Here is a 24,468-nt window from a genome sequence, read left to right as displayed (position 1 = left end):
CTCCTTTTTTGGGGATCATGCACTTCCTACATCGGCAGGAACACTACTGCCAGTTGTTTCTACCTGAAGTGTTTATGGACATAACTGAGCTGCCTCATCCTAACTCCCTCTAAGGCCTAATATTGGCCTGCTTCTGCCTGTACGTTGATATTTTTTTCACTTTGTGTGGTGTGGAAGAGAGGCTGAGACTGAATGAGGAAGAGGATGACAAATAGCCACTACCATAGGTGTATGCTTATACATCCTTTCTCACTGGGTGATGTGGAAGATTGCTGGGCCTAATCCACACTACTATTCCACCCAGAGAGAAGGTTTGTGTGAATCAACAAAGGGGTGAGTTGGCTACTTCTTCTGTGACCTGCCTTGTGTTCTCCACTACCCAGAAAGAGACAACGGGCAAGGTCACAAGCAGGCGTGTTTTCTCTCTAGGTGGCATGGTGGTCCCCTACTTTGGTGATCAAGGTAAAGGAGAGAGAAAGACTTACTCGGAGCAGCCACTGGATTCTCTTGATTGCATGCTTTCCTTCCTACCCCTGAAGAGCCAAAGCACTTTTTACATGGTCCTGCTGTGGCAAGGATCTGCAACGTCTCAGTTGAGGAGTCCCTCCTTGAATATTTCTCATCACATCACCAGCACCTTTTCCTTTAAAATGAAAAACAGCAGTGCTAATCACCTTTTTCCAAATATGTGTTTCTTGTGATGCTCATTTAGGCTATCAGACTTTTAAAATTAATTAAATGCTGTATCTTTTTATGGCTATTTGTTGTATTAATTATAATGTATCTGTAGAGCTGTGTGAATAGTTTTATTCCTGCATATACATGATATGTATATCTATATCTGTTATCTATATCTAGCTTCATTGAATACAGAGTAGAAACAGACATATTGATAAAAACAACAAAATACCAGCTTTGTATTTCAAAACCTATCATACAGTACTTACTTAGTCATAAATAGAATGTATTTGTTCTATCCTTTCCACCTACAGCAACTTTTCCAAGGTCTACTAATTTCATAAGCCTATCTGCGTTTTATGTGTTCTTCATACAATATGGAACAACCCATGGAATGATGATGAATAAACCAATGGAAACATGCCATCAAATCAACATGAAATTGAGCTGACAGCTGCTCCCTAGAATCTTGGCTGTAATATGATAGCTTCCAACACATCCCATGTAACTCAGGAGCAGACTCTGTTCTCGGTAATTTTCATTATATTTTTTCTTATGCCTAGTATAGTTGGATTTGTTTTTCTTATCCTAAAATGTTCTGACCTGATTAAGTGCAAATTGAAACAATAATCACAGATTTTTCTTCTTCCTATTTTCCAAGAAAGTTATTAGCAGGGAAAAAAAATATTTAGGAAACATACACATGCAGGGTAGTTTCCAGTTACTTGAGATTTCAGGCGCAAAAAGCTGAGATCTCAATAGAATTATTTTCCTTATAAGTTTTGATGTCATAGAGGTGGATCCTTATGAAAGCATAGAGGCAAGCCAGGCAATCATTGTGAAGCAAGAAACACACCCATACTATCACACTGAGCCAGTGAGATCCAGCAATTGTTGGGAGCGCCTGGAAGGGAAGCCTGAAATTAAGTAATACACTAATAGGAAACATTTGTATGTTTATAAAGTTTATATTGTACACAAATCTACTTATATTCTCACAAAAGATTGAGTTCCTGTGATGGGCAAATGTTTGTTAAGGATGGGATTTCCAGAATTATTGGGCCACAAATCCTATACTGTAATTCTCCATTGTGGAAGCTGTTCCTGATAGACAGAGACCTGAATATGGCTCACCACAGAGAAAGTCTTGAACTAGAAAGCTCTTAGACTTAACTAGACTGAACTCAGCTGTCTGCTCAGAAAGGAAGCTCCCAGCTAGCACTGATGCAGGAACTGGAAGCTTGGGAGGATTTAGACCTAGCTCAGTCTCAAAGCCTTCCAGTTGAGGCCTTTCTTCCAGGTAAAGCATGGTTAGGTACCTGTCTGTCAGACAGAACTCCCAGAATGGACAATTGCGGGGCTTGTAGTCCAAGAAATAAAAAAAATCCCATGATTAATGTTTTTTACATGTCTAATTACACGTGAATGGGGTTTTAACTGTACTGTGAATTGAGGGGGCAATCAGATGAGCATATCACTCACCATTTGGTTTGCTTTTGGTGCACCTTACTTCTGAGACTGCATGTGTTTCAAATAAGAGTGCTCTATCCTATCACTTTTGCAAGCTGTTCCACTCCTTTCTGGCACAGTGTTAGGGCTGCAGTTTATTTGGTGCAATTGGGAGCACTCCTGATTATCCAATTCAGCAATCTCTTTCATTGTTTAATTTGCTCCCCAATAAAGCTGTGGGCAGCGTTCTCTTCGGTGACAACCCTGTAGCTTATGTAGTGGGTTGAGACAATAGAAAAAACGGCAGAGAAACCCGCTTCTCTATATTCCTCTTCTCATCATTTTCAAAAAATATTTTCCTAAGTGATACAGTACTATTTCAGATATAAGAGAGTTGATTATTGTTGTAGTGCTCTGACACTTTCCAATTAAACAGCAGCAAAAGGGAAGTTGCCATGGCCCATGGAATGACAATCATGACAAAAGGCAAGGCAAGGGGCAGGGGCAAGAGTAATTGAAAGGGAGAGAAATCAGAGCAATCTGAAATGCTGTCTGGATTTTCTCACAGAAGTGTCTTTTATATCAATGGAAAGATTGCTGAATTGAGTGATGAAACAGATTGCACAGAAGACAGGAGCCTTTTAAACATGACCCAAATCACCCCAAATTCCTCTGTCTAGTCATGCCTGGAGTCAGTCTTGTGGAGCCATACCATGAACAAGCTGGGCCCTTACTGACCATCTATTTGGAATAGTTATCTTTCTCAACCTTTTCTTGAAATAAAGCTGTCATATGGCTACATAAATATGGAGACCACCCACAGTTGCAGTTGAAATTCACTAGATCCCAAGACATGCAATTATCTCTCTGCTCTCTGTTTTTGGTAAAGCTACTGTCCAGATAAAATGAGTTAATACATACTGACATACTGTTAGAGTGGAAAAGAAATTGGAATGACACATAGATAACAGATTCCTTGGATTCAGTTCTGCAGTCCAGGGCCACAGAGTACAAGGGCTTTCTTCCATGGAAGTCGCACTGAAATAAACAGGCACACACAAACACCCATTCACTTCTGTTGCACTCCTCCAGCAAAATGTCTGAAGGGATTATTCCCCTAGGCCATACAGAGTGTCTTGGCTTTCCTAATGCGACTATATACTCTTCTTTCAAAACCCCACTCCAGCATCCAGTCACTCAAGGAAAGCTTGCCTGAAGAGAAAGGTACGGTATTTTTCCGTGTTTACAACCCCCCAATGTATAAAACAATCCCCTAATTTTGATCCTTGATGGAGGCGGAGGAGCAGTTATTGGGCAACTGCTTCTCCACCTCCGTCTCATGCTGCTGCTCTCTCAGCTGCGCGCCCGAACACCTCCTCCAGTGCAACTGCCGGGGCTCCCCTCCAGCTCACGTTGCTCACGTTGCCCTAAGGAGACCATCACTGGAGGAGGTGATCCGGCGGAGGCAGCAGGGAGAGGCACCTGAGCGTGTGCAACTGCCTCTGCCTCCGCCTCCTGGGCGGAGGGGACAAGGTGGTGATGTGAACTGAGTCCATCAGTCCCACTGGAGGTAGTGCTCGGGCGGGCGGGGGAGGCAGCAGCAAGAGGCGCCCAAGCGCGTGTGAATACTCCTTTGCCTCCATTTCTGCCTCCTGCTGCTCCTGCTGCTGCCTCAGGGCCACCGGAGGGGACAAGCTGTGAGCTCTGGAAGAGGCAATTGGGCAGTGGCGGCGGCAGCAAGAGGTGTCCGAGCACACGTGCAACTGCTTCCTTCCGCGTATAAAACTACACTCATTTTCCCTCTGATTATTTTAGAAAAAAAATGTCATTTTATAATGGAAAAATACGGTATTTTCCCTGCTTCTGGAAGAACTAGAGGCTAGTCTAGCCTCCTGTGGGAGGGAGTTCCAAAGTCTGGGAGTGCAACAGAGAAGGCCCTCTCCCATGTACCCACCCAATGCACCTGTGAAGGTGATGGGACCTAGAGAAAGTTCCTCTCTTGATGATCTTAACACTTGGGAAGGCTCATAAAGGGAGATGTGGTCCTTGAGATTGCTTGGATCCAAGCAATTTGGTGCTTTATAGCTTAGAACCAGCATTTTAAAATCAACTCAGAAATGGATTAGCAGCCAGTGGAGCTGCTGTAACAGAAGGCTTATGTGATTCCTGTGGCTAGCCCCAGATAGCAATCTGGATGCTAACCCATTTAAGTTTCCTCTCATTTTCCATAGGAAGCCCCAAGTAGAGTGTATTACAGAAATCCTGCTGGGATGTAACTAAGGCATGTGTCACTGTAGCCAGACCAGATCTCTCAAGGAATGGGTGCAGCTGGTACATTAGTATTGATATTGGAAGCCAGGACTTGAGATCCTTGTTTAACTCCTTCAAGATTTCCAATATCCAACTCTAGATTTCCTTGGGCTCAAAGAGTCTCAGCTGATCTGACTGGAATTCTTAGAAAAACAACTGTTATGACATGTTTCCAGATCTTTTAAAAACTAGTGGTGCATCACTATGCACACTGCATCTTCAGCTTATATATGTAACTATATCTTAAAAGAAAAAGACCAGATATACCTCTAGGTGATCAAAGTGAAAGCAGTATGAATTATTTCACTTCATACTTCTCATCTTTTAGATCTGGCCTGTTACTGTATGTAAACAGATGGCATCCAGTAGAATCCAAGCCTTGTTACGCTCTGTACTTTCATTCCATAATGTCTTATTTGGTGTGTTGACTGACTCATGATTACTTTCATATTGTTCTAGATTGGTTTAATGTCCCTGAAGGCTTTCCACATTCTGTGCATCACTTTATCTCCACTTCTTTTGTCTCTCGCTGCTAACAGATAGAAGATTGTCAACATTTCAGTAGCACTGAAATGTTGAAATGCTACAAGATAGAATAAGTTTCTTAGAAATGATTGTAGCAGGTTTGACCATAAATTGCATATTTTGCTCATTGAAATCTTCTTTGAAACAGTTACACAATGGGAATCTTAACAACACCTGGTGTACTTTTGAAGCTGAAAATGCTGTAGCTTCACAAGTTCAATATAACCTTTGGGACAGTATTATTTTTGGCAAACCATGCTATATGTGAAAGGCTATGTTCTTTCTCTATTGATCTTCATATTGTTTCAGTGGAACTAGAAGTGCCAATGAACACTCTTCAAGAATTGAAATCCCACTCTGAAATACTAGCTGGTGATATAATAAACCTCAGTTTCATGCTTTCTTTTGATCCTAGGCACCCGAAAGCAGAACTTGATTGCAATCTGCAAAGTGTAAACTTAAAAGGGAGGCTGTCCTGTATAATGCTGAAGCCCTAAATTCTAAGCTTTCAATGTCTGGTGGATTTGTGGAGCTGAAAAATGCTGTCCAGTAGGGCTAGAGAGGAGTAATGTTGGCGAAGGTAAGTAAGAGACTCAATTTTCAAGGAAAGTTCAGAAAAGCAAAAAGCAAACACCACCATTCAAAATGGCTCCACCTGCACATACGAACATGCTGGCAGTTAGGAAGGGGCAGCTCTAAAACTTGTTTCTTTCCATGTGGCCAATAAGGATGACCACCCTCAGCGCAATGTATCATTAATATGGATTTAAAATAATAAAAAAAGTTTCCAATGTAATATACCTTTACCATTGTATCCAGGACAGGAAAACAATAATGATATGTGAGCTGTAGCAGCCTTACAGCCTTTGCCTCAGAAAAGAAGCAGAGCAGGTCATAATTCTACTTCAGAACAAGGCTATTTTTTATCTCCACCACTTAAAATAATAAAAAAGAAGGGAAGAAAGAAGTTGGTCATAGGCCTGGATGTATAAAATGTCTCTCTTGCATTCAACATGTACTAGCAGTGAGTATTTCACACCAAATTAAAAGTTCGTCATTTTAGAATTTGCTGCAGTGCTTTCTTCTTGTACCCTCCCTCTGAAATTGAGGTGGCTGAACCTTACCAGCAGTGAAATTATGAAGGTGATATTACAATGCTCTCAAGATGACCACTTAGAGGTATTATGGTCTAATATTTGATTATATTTAACAGGCATCCAAATTGCCTTCTAGTTATAAAAACATGGAAAAAGCTCAGAAACACTTACTGTCTCCCTTTAACTTTAAAGTAGATTTTTAATTCTACTACATGTTTGTGTATTAAAAATCTCCTTGGCTTGAAGTATCTTACAAAACCCCTGCGTGTAATTTTTATCATACAGTTATAAGTCCCCGTAAAGGAGTTGTGAAATGAAAATATCAACAGGCATGCTTATTGGCAGAAATATAATTCTCCTGGGGGGGGGGGAGAAGCATAGTCAGGGAGTCTTGTAGGTTCTAGACTTCCGAAAGCCAACAAAACATACAAAAAGATCATTATATTTTCTTAGAAGTATCCATGTAATATACACAAGTGCACGTGAACTGGCATTTTTGAGTTCCACCAACAGAAAACACAGAAGTTGGGCGTAGATTGCTAGACAACTGGATGGCTTTCCACATTCACTTAAGGAATACTCAAATAGGATATAGTTTTGGTAAGACTCATACAAACATGTTCTTTCAAAAAAAATGCCTTAGCTACTGGATGATAACATAAAAGTTAAAAATGTGACTTGGGATAAAGGAGCAAGTGTGACTGATACAAGAAGCATTTGTGAAGCCATTTAAACAGAAAATTGCCTACAGACTGAATAGCTGACAATGGCCGTGAAAGGAAATGATTTATCCCCATGGAATAGGTTGATAAATACGTCTTCATTTAAAATGATCAGAGCTTGGAATGTTAGGTTTGAAAACTCACTTGTTAGTGTTAAATGTTAGAAATCCCAAAATTAATTCACTATTAATATTTACAGTAAAATTGTTTTGCTCCTTGAATTAATGTTATTTATTTATTTATTTATTTATTTATTTATTTATTTATTTATTTATTTATTTATTTATTATTTTTTAAAAGTGGGATATACAGAGGTCCTAAATTATCTTCCATAATCTAGTACGCGTTTGCTAATCAGAACACAATTCTTAAAATGCCATTTTTCCTTCTTTCTTTGTTCATATCAGAAGCACCACAGAACAATTAATAAACGTATCAGATAAATTAGCTCAGTCACAGGAACCATCAACAGCAATTTGGAGCAGCATTTGGACATTTTACACAGGGCATGTTGAGGGGCACAGAGTACTCTGACATAGCTGTGAAATTGCCTGATATTCTCTGCTCTTGCAAAGAAGTGTGCCAGTGCAAAAGGCCCGTTTTCTCAGGTTCACCATGATTTTGCCAACTCCAGACTGTTGCTTTTTAGGTGACATCCAAGTGACCCAGTTCTCCATCTGGCTGGGGGTGAGAGGTTTTTTTTGGGTTTCCATTCCTTTTAATAGGCAGGTAGTTGTTTCCTTTCACATTACAATCCTTGCATTCTCTGATGTTTCTACAAGAATCACAGATATTCTGGGGTGGGGGTGGGGGACTTCCTTTGACATAATTCTTGAAAGGAAGGGATGTTTTGGAAGAATCACTGGATAACGTATATATTAACTGGGGATGTTAGAATACAATATATCTGAATAAAGTTTGGATCAGCCATCCTGTAGGATTTCATCTTTAAGGGACATCTATTCACCACCAGAACAGTGCCTTTCATTCATTATTTTACCACTTCCACATGGGCCAAAATTCTACTGCCTATGACAGTGGTCTCCAACCTTGGGCCTCCAGATGTTCTTGGACTCCAACTCCCAGAAGCCTTCACCATCACCTCTGCTGGCCAGGATTTCTAGAGGCTGAAGTCCAAGAACATCTGGAGGCCCAAGGTTGGGGACCACTGGCCTAGGGTGCGGCTATACTAGCATCAGGCAGCAAGGTTTCTCGACCTGTGATGCAAAGGAAATATTTTTTAATATTGATTTTTTAAAAATGGCAGGAACCATTTCTGTGTAATGATCAGGCTTGATTAAATCATTCTAATCAAGCTCGACCATACCAAAGTGGCTCACAATACCTTGCTCCCTGAAGCTAGTATAGCTGCACCCTAAGCAATAGAATTTTGGAAGTAGTAAAATAATGAATGACCATATGTAAAGACCATGTTATGGTGGTGAATATATATATATAAAAATTAGTATCTAACATAGCGCATCATTGAGAATTTTGAACAGGAAAAATGATTTTTTTCCCCCTGCCAAGGGGGAAAGGGATTAATTTGCCACTATCCAGAAGTGGCTCACTTATTCATCAATTTGACACTGGAGCAATGTAGGCGATCACACATCCACAAAACTGTGCTTCTTTGGACCAATCTTAATCATTCCAAAAACAATAGGGTTCAACCCACGACCAATCTGGGATAGATTGTTCCACTGCATGGCTGGTTTGGAACTCCCTAACAAAAACGTCATGGCATTCATTAACTGCCTGAGAGATTGCACTGCAAGTCACACCATTTGCCTTTCAATTGCAAAACTAAGCAGCCAGGATTTTTGACTTCTTAAGCACATTCCTACGGAAACCATTACAGAAACTACAGCAAGTAAAAGGTTAAAGAAGTTTCAATTTTTTCCTGTTGCCTGGATATTTCAAGCCACAGTGACCAACTTCCTATCAGATCCAGCATGCTGAGGGGACAGGCAGCTGTAAATGAAAGCCTTCCATTCTCCCATGACTAACATCATTTGCAAAAATGCTATTAGAATTTGGAATTTGAAGCACAACCAGCTTTTTGAGGAAGAACAGTTAAAGGTTGAGGGTGAATAATTTGCATGGTCCCATCTTTAAGCAAAATGTTTTTGTTACGTGAATATGAGCAAGTGTCAGCATATTCTTTCTGGTCAGTATCATTTTTCTGTATATTTCATGCATTGTAGATTAAATAATCAGTTTTTTGGTGAACACACATACTACGGAGGGACCATGAAAATAATCTGTTTCCTTTTCTATTTTGTCTCAAATACTGTTTTTGCTTCAAATTTTTTTCAATGCTAAAAGCATTTTTCAAATTATTGACAATATTTCTGAAACTGAAACTCATAGGAGACTGTGAGCCATTCATTTCCAGCTGTATGATCTTTACACAAAGGGAATGCATGACTCAGAAGATTAGCTGCTGTGACCTGAATAGCAGTACAGGAAAGGATATACAGTGGTGCCTCGCTAGACGATGATAATCTGTTCCACTGAAATCACTTTAGCGAAATCATCATCTAGTGAAAAGTATTTCCCCATTGGAATGCACTGAAACCTGTTTAATGCGTTCCAATGGGGAAGAATAGTCGTTGTCTAGTGAAGATCGCCCATAGGAAAGCTGCTTTGCAAACCGCCAATCAGCTGTTTAAATAGCTGTCTTGAGAAGCTTAAGTCCCGAAAACACCCATTTTGCGAGCACAGAGGGAGCTGTCAAAATCGTTGTCTAGCAAAAATTGGTTTGCGAAGCAGGGACCAAACATTGTCCAGGGAAATTCCCCCATAGGAATCACTGTTTTGCAAATCGCTATAGCGATCGCAAAGAGTCAATGTCTAGCGAAAAAACTGTCATGCGGGGTAACTGTCTAGCGAGGCACCACTGTACAGTGGTGTGTCGATTTATGAACTTAATCCATTCCAAAATGATGGTTGTAACTCAAAATGGTCGTAAGTCAAAGCACTATTTCCCATAGGAATGCATTGGAATGCGATTAATCTGTTCTGGCTGGGGAAAAAAAAAAAACCAACCCCCTCCCCCCATAAAACAAAAACCACCCACTGCAAGCCCCATCAGAATGCATCGGGGCCGAAAAATGCACACACTAAAAAACCAAAAACCAATGCAAGTCCCATCGTAATGCGTCGGGGCCGGAAAAAACCCCACTCAAAAAACAATGCAAGCCCCATAGGAACGTGCGGGGGCTGAAAATAAAAACCACCAAAACAACAACACAGCAAGCCCTATTGGAACGCACTGGGGCTGGGGGGAAAAAACAAAACCCAAAAATAAACAACACAGCAAGCCCCACTGAAATGCGCTGGGGCTGAAAAAAAAAAACAAAAATAAAGCGAGCCTTATTGGAACATGCTGGGGCTGAAAAAACAAACACACCAAAACACACAAAAAAATCACAGCACAGAAACATAAACCCCCCAGCCGAAACCCACCCTGCAAAACCCTGTACGTACTCATTCAGAAGCAGAAAGCAGCACCAGGCAGCCCGAAGCCTCCTCCGACACACTATCTCTAACCGTTGGAGTGAAAGAGCTACAAAGAAACAACCTCTTCGCCAACCAATGGTTAGTATATTTGAATTAACGGCCTTTCCCCCCGCATTTTTTCCAGTCATAAATCAAAGCTCTGGTCGCAATTCGAAGCAAAATTTTGCAGCCAGAGCTGGTCGTAACTTGCAGTGGTCATAAATCGGGACTTCATAAGTCGAGGCACCACTGTAGTTTAGGAAATTGTGATTTCTGTCTATTCCCATTCATTATTTCTATAGCAGCTTTCATGGCAGTGTGCTATACAGGTTTATGTGACTATGGTTAATGGGTTATTGGACCTGTAGAATGTGTTATTTCCCAAATTTAGCTGTGGTTCAAAGCTTGACATTTGGTCAATAGTTTTGGGAGTTGTAGTCCAAATACATCTACTACCTCAGTGTGTGAATCTTGATTTCTCAACCAAGGCATTATTAGAGATATATGGGTGCCTCCAAAACGGCCCAGACAAGTGGACCAAGAATTGTGATCAGCACCAACTCTAGCATTAAAGTCTCTGAGAATGAACAGTGACTCTCTTTCAGGAACTTTTTTGATAGTAGCTGCCAGATCATCATAGAATTTGTCTTTCACTAGAGTTGGTGCTGATCACAATTCTTGGCCCACTTGTCCAGGCCATTTTGGCATTGGAAAGATGAATAAAAATGGCCAATGCATGCTGGAGTTTTGCTGTTATTATGGTCTTTGTGTTGTCTTCAATACGAAGCTTCAACACAGAGTTTCTTGGAGACATCCAAGATCCAGGCATTGGCATCAGCTCAATTTCATCCTCACTAGACGTTCTAGACTTCCTAGAATTACGATCACATGCAGTTACCAGAGTGCTGATTTCGATACTGATCACTCCCTGGTGTGCAGTAGAGTAAAACTGCAAACAAAGAGATTGTATCACATGAAAAAGGAAGGAAGACCACGTATTGACATCAGCAAGACTCACAATCAAAGAAAAGTGGAGGAATTTGCCCAAGCGCTTGAGGAAACCCTTCCAGTCCCGGCTGGTGCAAATGCACCTGAATGATGGGAACATTTCAAGAATGCTATGTATAACACCACCTTGTCCACCTTTGGCAAGAAGACCAAAAAGATGGCGGACTGGTTCGAAGCTCATTTGGAGGAGTTGATGCCAGCCATTGAGGATAAGAGGAGCGCTCTAGCAGCATACAAAGCCTGTCCTAACAAGCTCTTTGAGCTGCTCATAGCCAAGTCTAACAGGCTGCCAAGAGATGCTCCAATGATTATTGGCTTCAGCTCTGCTCTCAGATACAGATAGTAGCAGACACAGGTAACATCAAAGGAATGTATGATGGTATCAAGCAGGCTTTAGGTCCAATACAGAAGAAATCTGCTCCCTTGAAGTCTGCTACAGGTGTGATCATCCAGGACTGAGCACAGCAGATGGAACGCTGGGTGAAGCACTACTCTGAGCTATATTCCAGAGAGAATGTAGTAACTGAAGAGGCATTAAATAACATTGAGTTGGACAGTGAACCAACCTTAGCAGAAATAAAATGGCCTTGAATTCCCTCGCCTCCAGCAAGAAGCCTGTGAAGGATAATATCCCTGTTGAAGTGCTGAAGTGCTGTAAAGAGATCATCACCACCGAACTGTATAAAGTCTTTCATCTTTGCTGGAGGGAAGGTGGAGTATCACAGGACATGAAAGATGCAAACATCATCGCATTGTACAAGAACAAAGGAGACAGGGGTGACTGCAATAACTACCATGGCATCTCTCTTTTTAGCATTGTAGGGAAGCTGCATTTTTGATGGCTCAACAACAGATCCCTTTGACATCCAAAGCGGAGCGAAACAGGCTGCACCAACCCTTTTTGGGATCTTTTTGCTGTCATGCTGAAGCATGCCTTTGGAACTGCAACAGAAGGTGTCTATCTCCGGACTAGATCAGACGGAAAGCTCCTTAATCTCTCTAGATTGAGAGCAAGGACCAAAGTCCAACTGAAATGCATACAGGACTTCCTCTTCACTGATGATGCAGCCATTGTTGCTGAAGAACTCCAACTACTCATGAATCGTTTCAGCAAGGCCTGGCAAGACTTTGGACTAACAATCAGCCTGAAGAAAACACAAATCATGCGCCAGGGTGTGGACTCACCTCCCTCTATTACCATCTCCACACAAGAATTGGAGGTTGTTCATGACTTTGTGTACCTTGGCTCAATGATCTCTGACACACTCTCTCTAGATGTCAACCTGGATAAACGCATTGGCAAAGCAGCTACCATGTTCTCTAGACTTACAAAGAGAGTATGGCTCAATAAGAAGCTGACGGCATATACCAAGATCCATATCTATAGAGCCTATGTCCTAAGCATACTCCTGTACTGCAGTGAGTCCTGGGCCCTTTGTGCACGGCAGGAGAGGAAGCTGAACAACTTCCATATGCCTTGTCTCCTACGCATTTTTGGTATCACCTGGCAGAACAAAGTTCCAAATAGAGTAGTCCTAGAACGAGCTGGAATTTTTAGCATATATACATTACTGAAACAGCGATGTCTACGTTGGCTTGGGCTTGTGAGAATGGCTGATGTTAGATTCCAAAAGATCTCCTGTATGGAGAATTAGTGCAGGGAAAGCGCCCCAGAGGGATACCACAGCTGTGATACAAGGATATCTGCAAGCGGGATCTGAAGGCCTTAGGAATGGACCTCAACAGATGAGAAACCCTGACAACTGAGCATTCAGCCTGGAGGCAGGTGTTGCATCATGGCCTCTCCCATTTTGAAGAGATCCTTGTCCAGCAGGCCGAGGCAAAGAGGTAATCACAAAAGCAGCAAAATCAAGGAGCTGGACAGGGGGCAGATTGGATTTGTCTTCAGTGTGGAAGGGATTGTCACTTATGAACTGGCCTCCTCAGCCACATTAGATGCTGTTCCAAGTCCTCCATACAGAGCACGTTACCATAGTCTTTCGAGACTTAAGGATGCCTAATATGGGTGCCTCCAACATTCTCTCTAATTTTCCTCCCCGTTGGGCAGGGCTCTGCCCTCCATGTGCACAGCTCTGCCCTCTGCACAAAACTCCACCCTGCACAAAACTCCACCCACAACTGGAACCAAAGGGGTTGTGGGTGCACAGGCTTGATGCAGCACTGCACATACCTGACCCCCAATACTGTGTGGCCACACAGCTTAGAGGGAATGTTGGGTGCTTGCTTCCCTTTTTAGACAAAAGTATATAAAACTTCATAGACAAAATCTTTATGGCTATAAATAACAACCTTTAATAACTTAAAATCCATTAACACTACTTAAAAAATTAATTTTAGAAAACTACCTTTATTCATGGCATTTTGTATTATTGGGTGGGGATGGTAATGAATTTAATCTTAGTACATTAAAATTAACATTTTGTTTTGTTTTGTAATTTAGATGGTATTAGGGAATCTCTATTACAACAAATGGAATGAGACCACAAATCCATCTCCTTTCAAATAAACGGTATAACAGCTGTTACAGTGAAGAGATTTCTGGTCAAACAAACAGTATGACAGACTGCAACAACTGGTAGAAAACAACACAAGCATCAGCTTGGATTTGGGGGCAGTTGAGAGCTGACACAAAAAGCATGGCAGATGGATTTTCATTCAGGCTGGATCCTTGTAAAAGACAAATTCACCAACATCTTTCAACAGCTTGTTGAATGCTCTTTGGCATGTCTGAAGCTGGTTCTTTCCCTCTCTTAGCGCCTCACATCAGACTATCATAACAGAGAGACACATGCCAAAGGTAACAGGCCTGAAACATTTGGATAGGCACTTGTTGTGTAGATCATATAGACTGCATTAATTCATTCTGCAGAATGCCATCCTTCAGTGTGAAACTGGTCACAGGCATCATTTTAAAAACTTTACTAAATAACTAAATAATTTCTCATTCACACAACAATTAAATATACAGGAATTCTGCCCTCTTTTTCAGGTGGCCTCTCAATATAAGAGTTATTTTTGAATACTCTTGACTGCTTCCACCTCCTTCACAGCACTGCAACTGGAGGTAAACAAGAAGAAAGGGTTATAACAGTGGAGATGACTGCTGCGGTTCTCTAGAGCAGTGGTTCTTAACCTTTGTTACTCAGGTGTTTCTGAACTGCAACTCCCAGAAACCCCAGCCAGCACAGCTGATGGTGAAGGCTTCTGGGAGTTGCAGTCCAAAAACATCTGAGTAACAAAGGTTAAGAACCAGTGCTCTAGAGCAGTGGTTCAAAAACTTGGATCCTCAATGTGGTCAAACTAAAACTCCCCAGATCCCCGATCACTGAGCATGCTGGCTGAGAATACTGGGAGTTTTAGTTTCATGATGTCTCATGACCCAAGCCTGTGAACCATCATCTTGGAGCCTCCTTTGACCTCAGGGAAACAGAGATGAGCACCGCCGCCTAGAGTCAGACACAACTGGACAAATTGTCAAGGGGAACCTTTTTAAAGCCAAGGTTAATCCAAAAGGAAGGGGCTTGTTGGAATGGACTGTTTTTCGAGGTTCAAAGAATAAGATAGTTAAACAAGTCTTCTTACTGGTTCTCAGACTGTGGTGTTCTAACAACTATTTCCTGTAATATTATTTCATCTGTAATGTTTTTCTGCTGTTGAGTGATACCATGGACACTGAATAGTGTTGGACATCTGGGTTTTAGCTGCTGGCTCTGAGTCTATTTTTAAAAGCCATTTCCATTGTTTTGTTATTTTATCTCCTGCCATGTGGGGAATTCTCTGAATGAATCCACCACCTACTCTGCCACAAACAAGGAAGCAAGTAATAATAAAATGATGCTAAAATGCACAATAATGAAAAAAACAAAAATCCTAGAGGAAAGAACTTTATTGACAAAAAGATGATCTTGTACTGAACACAACTTTCTGGGTAATCTCACGTACTATCCTGTATTAGTTTCCCTGTTCCAGATGCAGTAGTAAGAGCACTGTGGTCAGCTGTAAAAACTTCCATCAAATCCCCAGTGACAGGGCCTAGACAGGAGGAGAAAGCAGCCTAGTCAATACCTGTAGGAGGCAGGACAAAGGAAAAACCTTGGGGAAAGAAAAAATGATTTACCTTTATTGCCAGATCATAACAGATGGCAAGATCTAAAGGGAGACAAGCATTAAGGATTTAAAAGCAAGCTGTTTATTCTTTAGGGTTTCAAAGATCCAGTGTAGCTGAAAATGCTGTGTATTGAAACTGTACAATGGTGATGTTTGATGACAATAAAGCAAATCTAAAGGGCAGATAATGTGCAGAGCTGAGATAGCTGAAAATTCTGAAGCCGGCACAGGTTCCTTTGAAAGTCAGATGGCTGCAAATGCTATGCGGGGAAACTATTAAAAATACAACAGGTGAATTATATGGCAAAACATCAAACACAGTGCTGAAATATCGAGCAACACCTGGCAGGTAAGCCAATAAGCCATATGGAAGAACTAGGTCACTCCGAACTTTATGGCAATTTGCTGTAAGAGTTTATTATCTGAAATCCTATGCCGTTGAACTGTTTAAAAGCATTTGTTTTAACAGCAAGTTTGGGTGGTCGAGTATCTTCACAGCTTGGAACTAAAATGGAGCCACCCAAAAATAACACAGTTGTTTCTTTTTAAATGTTTGGAAGATTCCTTAGCAAGGGTGCACACCAGCTTTGGAAACAGATGTGCAAAGAAGGCTAAGTGGGATATTTCTACCTTCCTCGCGCAGAAGCAAGACGGCTCCTGAAGCTATCAGATAGGGTGCCCTTATGAATCATAGCGATTTGCTCTAGTGTTTTAGGGTTAAAAAATTTGAACAAAGGGGAATTTGTAGGAAAATAAGGAAGCACCAAAGCAGGAGACTGTCATACAAGCAAAGAAGGAGAGTCCAAAGTCACACACTTTCAGGAGTCAGCAGCAAAGGTCAGAATAAAAGGAATGAAAATCAAGAAAGAACCTGCTCTTTTCCCTCTCATGCAATACTAGAACCAGGGGACATCTGCTCAAATTGAGTGTTGGTGGAGTGAGAAGAGACAAAAGAAAATATTTATTGACCCGGCATGTTGTTAATCTGTGGAACTCCTTGCCACAGGATGTGGTGATGGCATCTGGCCTAGATGCCTTTAAAATGGGATTGAACAGATTCCTGGAGGAAAAGTTCATCGCAGGTTACAAGCCATGATGGGGATGTATATAATCTCCAGGCTTAAAAGGAAGGTACAGTACCTCCAAATGCCAGATGCAAGGGAGGGGGATCAGGAGACAGGTAGCTAGTTGTCTCGTGTGCTCCCAGAGGCATCTGGTGGGGCCACCATGAGACACAGGAAGATGGACTAGATGGGCCCTTGTCCTGATCCAGCAGGGCTCTTCTCATGTTCTTATGTTCTTATGCCTCTCATGAAAACACAGCCCCACATTTTGATTTATATACTTGGCTAGCTAAACCCCACACTGGTCTCTATTGCAGGGTTTGGCCAGTTAGTCTTTTGAAGAGAAAGAGGCTGTAGTCACACTTGCAAAACATTTTCAGGTTACTCCTCATGAATTTTGACTCTTTTTTTTGGGGGGGGGATGTCAGAGAACACACGACCATTATAGATTCTTTTGCCCCCCTTCTATGCTATCTCCGCATCAAATCTAGCCTGCCGGGAGGCTGCTACTATTTTTGTTCTTCATTTCATAATGTAGTACTACTTGTATTGCATTCAGTGTGTACTCCCAAATTGATTTAATTCTTTTACTTCTGGCATGTGGTCCCTTCTCCCCCACCTACTTTTGATTGACTCTCTTATTTATTTTTTTAATTGATTTTTCAAATGGGAATGTCAGTGCATTAGTATTCTTCTGTCAAATGCAGCTTGAAGTATGAGAGTGTGCTCTGTGTTCTCCTGCATAGAGTGTTATGCATTGTGGAAATAGGAAAAAATGGCACATAACCAGCAATGGATCACCCTTGCGCTTGCTGCCAAGAGGCTTTCTGACACTGGCAGAAAGAGCAAGCTTCAGTGACCTGAGGAGCCCTGCATAGGCAGTGTGGGTTGGGAAGAGGAGCTGGGTGGGCATTAGGGAGGTGGGCCAGGTTGTACAATGGCACGCAGAGGGGAGAAGCCCAGGCCCTCCCCCCTTCCCACCTTGCTCTCTTTCTCCACACAAGGAAAACGTGGGTTGAGACCATTTTCTGCTGCTACTAGGGAGGGTTGGAAAAGGAGCTTTTGTACTTTTTAAACAGTTAATACAATCAGGGGTGGTGGGATAGGTGTGCATGTGTTTCTGTGTGTGTTTTAACCCAAGGCATTAGCAGGCGGGAGGGGGGAAAGCCCCAGCAAATCCTGTTGTGCTTTGAACCAGCCCCACCCATGAAGGGCTTCAGAAAGGAAAGAAATGGAGAGAAGGAGGATGATTCAGACAAAGTGATGCCTGGAGGGCGAACTCTTGTCTCTCAGATGATGTGCTGGCCTGCCAAAATGCCCCTCCCACACATACACACTATGTATCACAACTAATTTATCCCCCAAAAGGCGGAACAAATAAAAAAAAAGTATGAACCACTCTAATGGGATATATGTCATGTGACCTCAACACATGATGATACAGAAGGCAAAAGACGTGAGAAAAAAAGGGATGCATTTTATTGGTGTGACCGTGGTTAGAGTTTTCCCTCAACAAGTTTTCTCTCTTGAACATTTCCTACATACTAACATACACTTAGGGGTAGAAGAAAGAGCTAGCAATACAGTGGACCCTCGACTTACAGACGGCTCGACTTACAGACTTTTCGAGTTACAGACTTCTCTGGCCGCAAAATTTAGGTTCGACTTGCAGCCGAAGAATCGACCTACAGACCAGAAAAAAACCCAAAATGGAACCAAAATGGAACAAAAATGGCCGGTTACGGATTAATCAGTTTTCAATGCATTGTAGGTCAATGAAGATTTGACCTACAGACTTTTCAACCTGCAGCCACCGTTCCAATACGGATTAATTCCGTAAGTAGAGAGTCCACTGTAGAAAACAAAGAACATACCCAGGATTATATCATACCTGTGTTTGGGGGGGGGGCAGCATGCTACCACATGAACAAATGAAACGTTTTAGCAAAGGTGTACTTAGAGTGCAAACTCCAATTTCTCCCCTTTCACACAATAAAATAAGTTACTGTATTCTAGAATGTTCTTACCAGTATTTCATATGTCTTGGAAGTCCACGGATTGTGAAAACCCTATCAGGGCCATTTCAGATGTTCAAATGTTTCATTTTAGTTTACAAAGATATTGTTGCTGTGTACTAGGATAATTGGTGCATGTGTGTGTAGATATTGTCCAATGTAATTTTTGTTCAAATATTTGCTTTACAAAATTGAGACCAGCCCACCCTGAGCCGATTTGAAAGTGGCCTGAATTCAGGTTTCTGAATGTATTTGTATATACTATGTGTATGTTTTGGGACTGGGAGTGGGGGGAAAATATAAGATTGAAAGTAAATGGTTATGACCTTGGATGGGAGCATGATGCAGTGCCACCAACACTGATAATGTGGTTGATCTTCAGTCTGTAGGCAAAACTTCTACCATCTTCCTTTCTTCTTTCCCCTCCTGACAGGGAGCCATGTTCTGAGATTACATGTGTTGAGGGTGTGGGAAATGGTGTCCCTAATCAGTAGGCCACCTTGAACATTTGGCACCCACCCATTCTTGAACATACACAGGCACCCATGGCAAAAAGAAGAAAAAGGATGTGCTTAGTCTTAGTGGCACAGGACAGGCTGCTTCATATTATGCAGAAAAACCACAGACAACTATATTCAGTCTGATGTTTCTTCTGTGGCACTCTTACAGAGCGGTAAAAGAAATGATAAGAAGATGAGGAATTGTTTCGGGTGGTGGAAGTCACCCAGTAGCTCTTTTTTAAAACTTTAATTGCCCTAAGCTATCCAAATAGCTCCCTTCCTCATCAGTGATGCAACAATTTATCTACTTTCCAAAATTCTTTCGGGCAAGCTTGTTCCACACATGTTCAATGTGATTTAAAAAAAATCACTGTTTCTTCCTTTTGAAAGGCCTTTGTCTAAAGCAGTGTTTCTTAACCTTTTTGAAAGAAACGCCCCCTTGAGCCATTGAGGAAGTTATCATCGCCCCCCTCCCCGCGGCGATGATATCTTTTATTTATTTATTTATTTATTTATTTATTTATTTATTTATTTATTTATTTATTTATTTATTTATTTATTTATTTATTTATTTATTTATGACACTTAAATCCAATGACCCCTGAAAACAAAATTCAATTCCAAGAAAATGCCCCCCAAAAGTAACATTTAATGATTTAGTTGCAAGCGAATTTTAAGACGCAAAAAGAAATATAAAAAGGGCATAAAAACAAACCACAATGCAGGAACTAAAATTTTCAAGACGAAAACTTTGAAACTAAATTAAGATTGGAGAAAAATATATATTCATGCACACTGTAAAAAGGCTGCAGCCATCTTAACAGGTTTGGCTTGCTCCAGCGCCCCCCTACCGCCCCCCTTCTGTTCCAGCGCTCCCACACCGCCCCTTTTTGTTCTACCGCCCCCCTGAAAAATGAAATCGCCCCCTGGGGGGCATTATCGGCCACGTTAAGAACCACTGGTCTAAAGTTCCCCAAATATGGCACAGAGCAAGAACAGACTGCCTGCTACAACTGAGTCAAATTTTATGCTCCTCTGAAGTCCGGTTTCAAAGTTATAATTTTTTGTTTGGGCTGCCCCCATTTTTAGAATTACCTTGTAGAATGTTGATTTGCTTTGCCAACACAATATCATGGCTGCCCTCTCAGGCAGCAATAATGTCACGCAAAAATAAGGATGAGTAACTGATGTTTCAAAGCAATTGTTTGCTGCTGATAGTTGTGCATGGTTAAGGAGAAAGGATTTGAGTGGTAAGCAGTTGCATAAAAGAACCGTATGGAGAGGCCAATTACCATCTGGTAATTATCTTGGAAAACAATGTGGGAGGCATCCACTGGTGTGGAGTGTTTCTTACACTGTCTATAACTCTGTTTCTGGGCCCAATTCAAAGTGCTGGTCATTACCTATAAAGCCCTATACAGCCTACCTGAAGGGCCATATCTCCCTAAATGGGCCTTCTCAACATTTAAGATCATCAGAGTAGGTCCTCTTCTCAGTCCTATTGCCAGATCATCTCCTCTGTGGTAGCTCCCAGACTATGGAATGCTGTCCCTTGAGAGATCAGGTTAGCCCCCTTTTTAAAATTCTTCTTCCAACAACCGAAGACCTCTCTCTTCAGGCAGGCTTTTAACAATCACAATTGAGTCCCTGAATGCCTTTTTAAAGTTAAGCCCGTTTTTAATGTCTACTTGCTTTTAATTATTCATTTGTATTTTATTTCACATATAGTTTAATTGTTTTTAATGTTTAATGTATTATGGTTTTTATTCCATTCTTTCTAATATTATGAGCTGCCTTGGGTCCCCTTATTGGAGAGAAGGCAACCTATAAAACAAACAAACAATAACAAGCGTGAATCACAGTTCAATGAGTGAAGATGATATCAGACAGAATGGGGAGATCTTGGAGAAAGAAGCATCCTACCATTATGCATCAGCATTTGTGTTAGTTTCTCAATAAGGATGAGGCATGGTAACTGGGAATGTTCCTGGCATCAAAGTCTAATGCAGTTTCATTGTACATCCAGATGTGACGAGAAGAGATCAGCTACAGCACTAGTTCCAACTTTGAGTGTTGCACTTTAATCCAGAACACAGTGTAGATTCTGGTCATACTTTGTTGTTGTTGAAAGAAGAATGGGGATAAAAAAATATACCTCCTAGGGCAATCTGTATTTTCTGATATCCCAACATTACTAACATATCAGAAATCCTTCTCTGCCTCACTAATCTGGCACCACTTTAAATACCATGTTTAGAAATCGACAGCAAAAGATAAAAGGATTAGCATAGAATTTGCATTTTCCTTCAGCAGAATCTAAGCAGCAGCACTCACAAAGTTGCATATAACACTATATTGCATAAAAATCATTGTTCTCTGTTTTGTATCTGTACCAACAATGGGGAAATCTAATTATTCAAAAAATTGCAATTTTATGCCAAGAGATGTATGTGTCATCAAGGAATTCTGGCAAAGTCTGAAAAACACATTCAGTAACATTGCGAAAGAAAAAGAGTAGATACAGTATTACGAGAAAGGGAATTTCTTATGAATCCATAGAGTCCATACCCGAATGTCTATAAATTCTGATGACAATGACGAGAAATCCAGCGGTGGCCATCCACTGGTGGAATGGAAAAATTCAAGGGAACCAGAAGGTTCTCTCCTCTCTATGGCAGCTGCTCTCCCCCAACCCCAAACAAATCAAGAGGCATAGGAAACCATCTAGAGCTAATTTGGGGTTAGTTTGGAGATTGCATTGAATACTCATGTATTCTCATCAACCACCCTCAGCAGTTCTGGGAGCAAAGATCTCAAGGAAGCTGTGACTGGGAGATATACTTCTTATGACAGTGAAGCTCAAACTTGAATCACCAGATGTTGTTGGATCAACTCTCAGAATATCCAGCCAACACAGATGATGATCAAGAGTTCAGGGAGTTCATCTGATTGTGACTTCAGAGTCAAGTTTGGCAATCAATACTTCATGAGGATGGCTATTAGAGAAATGATTGATTTAGAATAATTGATCTCTCCTCATGGTCAAAGTAGAGAATTGCTAATCTTTGCCACTGAGGACCTAGACTGAAATGAGGTTTCCTAGAGATGTGCACTACTTTCAGATAAATCCTTGCAAAAATGGATTGAGTTGGACATATGGTTTGTTTGTTTGTTTGTTTGTTTATTTATTTATTTATTTATTGCATTTATATCCCGCCTATTTAGTCGAACGACCATTCTACGTGGCTTCCAACACATAAAGGAACAATCTAACAAAATTACAATATAACAAAAATTTTAAACATCAGTATAAATGAATTATCCAAGAAGAAAAAGGGAAAAAAGAAAAATGGAAAAAATCAGATATTAACTGGAGGGAAGGCTTGCGTAAACATCCAAGTTTTCAGTTGTTTTTTTAAAAAGATGCCCAGCAGAGACCAAAAGGAGCCACAAGAGCCCATTTCCTTCCACCCATAGAAATCAATATTGTAACACAACCCATTTGTTCCTGCCCCTGCTGAAAAAAGATACACCACAGCACTCTTCAATTAAAGTCTGTGGAACACCCAGGGGATCCCTGCTCAATGACTCTATAGTTGTGAGTAGGGACAAATGTCACAGTCTGTCACATCAAAAGTTTGGAGTAATTATGGAAGTAAGTTAGGAAAGTTTTGGATTTGCAGAAAACTTTGCGATAGTGCATATGTTGCTAATCTTTCGTTGACACATAATTTGGAACTTTAAATACTGCTGTGGGCCTATATTTCTGATGGGTTTGATAAGGAAAGGCTGCTACACAGACATCCATACTGTGCTGATGATGAACCAGTGCTGAATGTAAAAGAGGAACATACACCCTGGATGCTGAACCTCTCCTTGAATACTGACTCAAGGGTAGATAATTGTTTAGTACAGTCCTATACAGTGGTGCCTCGCTTAACGAGTGCACCGTTTAACGAAGAATCTGTATAGCGATCCCTTTTTGGGGATCGCTATACGGATCTGCCCCAATCGCCGCACTCGCTTTGCGACAATTGGGGCGTCCGGCGGCCATTTTGGAGCCGCCGATCAGCTGATCGGCGGCTCCAAAATGGCCGCTGGACGCGAAAACATCGCTGGAGGGGTAAGTTTGGACGCTTATTGGAACGCATTAAACTAAGTTTAATGCGTTCCAATAGGCTTTCCTTGCCCGTACAGCGATGTTTTTGCATAGCGAAGGTTAATCCGGAACGGATGAACCTCGCTATACGGGGCACCACTGTATTAGAAAAAGCTTTAAGCACCCACTATAGTATGTTGCAGTGCTCCAGAGTCATCTTTTGTTAAAGTATCCACACAGAATTAGACCTATGATGGAGACACACTGTGGCCTTGTCACCTGAATAGTTCTAAACAAACTTCACGTTTCCGCCACTTATTGTGCACAATTTTTTAAAAAACAAAAATATGCAAAGAAATAATTTTTCTTTTGCCAGATGGTCACTTGTTTTTCCAATGTAATGTGTTTGGTCTGGTTTTTTTAAGCCCCATTTCTCTCTCTCTCTTTTTTTGGTAAGTTATGACACAGAGAAGTAGGGGCAGTATCCTCTGACTGCTGATAGGTAGGCCCCATTTGAGAAAAGCAGGAAATCGAAGAAACATTCAGTTCTTTAAAAACCTCTGGTTTATGAATGCGGGATATTATGCTTTTGTGCCCCCAATTAAAAAAAAAAAACAGAAAATGGCCCAATATTGCTGCACAATATCATGCCTGTGTTGCCAGCAAGAAAAAGGATGCCAAGCTTTACATAGCAAAGGGCAGCCTGAATGTTGACAACACCAAATGGCAGCAGTCAAGATGGGCTACAGGACAGTGACACCACACAAGAGAAAATCCTGGAAGCTGACTCCCTTTTTCATCACTTCTCACCCAAACACAAAGCAATTGTCAGGGCTATTTTTCAACAGGTGTGAAGGGCAGTGAGCAGAAGAGGGTATCCTGTAGACCCCTGGTTCTTAACCTTGGGTTACTCAGGAGTTTTGGACTGCAACTCCCAGAAGCCTTCACCACCAACTGTGCTGGCTGGGGTTTCTGGGAGTTGCAGTTCAAAAACATCCGAGTAACAAAGGTTAAGAACCACTGCTGTAGACCATCTTGACTGCTGCCATTGGTATTGTCAACATTCATATCACCTTTGTGATATGAAGCAGAATGGGAAGCACTGCTCAGTTGAGAAGAAAAAGAACTAAAAATTTGAAAATGGTGGTAAAATCTTGTCCCATGTTAATTAAATCCAAATAGAAGGTCTGAGATAACCTGGACTGCCAGAAAGACAAACAGATGGATCCTAGATCAAATCAAGCCTGAAGTATTTCTGGGGGCAAAAATGTTGAAACTGAGGCTGTCCTACTTTGGGTACATTATAAGAAGACAAGATTCTCTGGAAAAGACAATAATGCTGGGAAAGGTGGAAAGCAGCAGGAAAAGA

This window comes from Pogona vitticeps, chromosome 2, assembly GCF_051106095.1.
Source record: "Pogona vitticeps strain Pit_001003342236 chromosome 2, PviZW2.1, whole genome shotgun sequence".
Taxonomy (NCBI): Eukaryota; Metazoa; Chordata; class Lepidosauria; order Squamata; family Agamidae; genus Pogona; species Pogona vitticeps.
The sequence above is the reverse complement of the archived record's forward strand: the minus strand, read 5'-3'. Positions refer to the sequence as shown.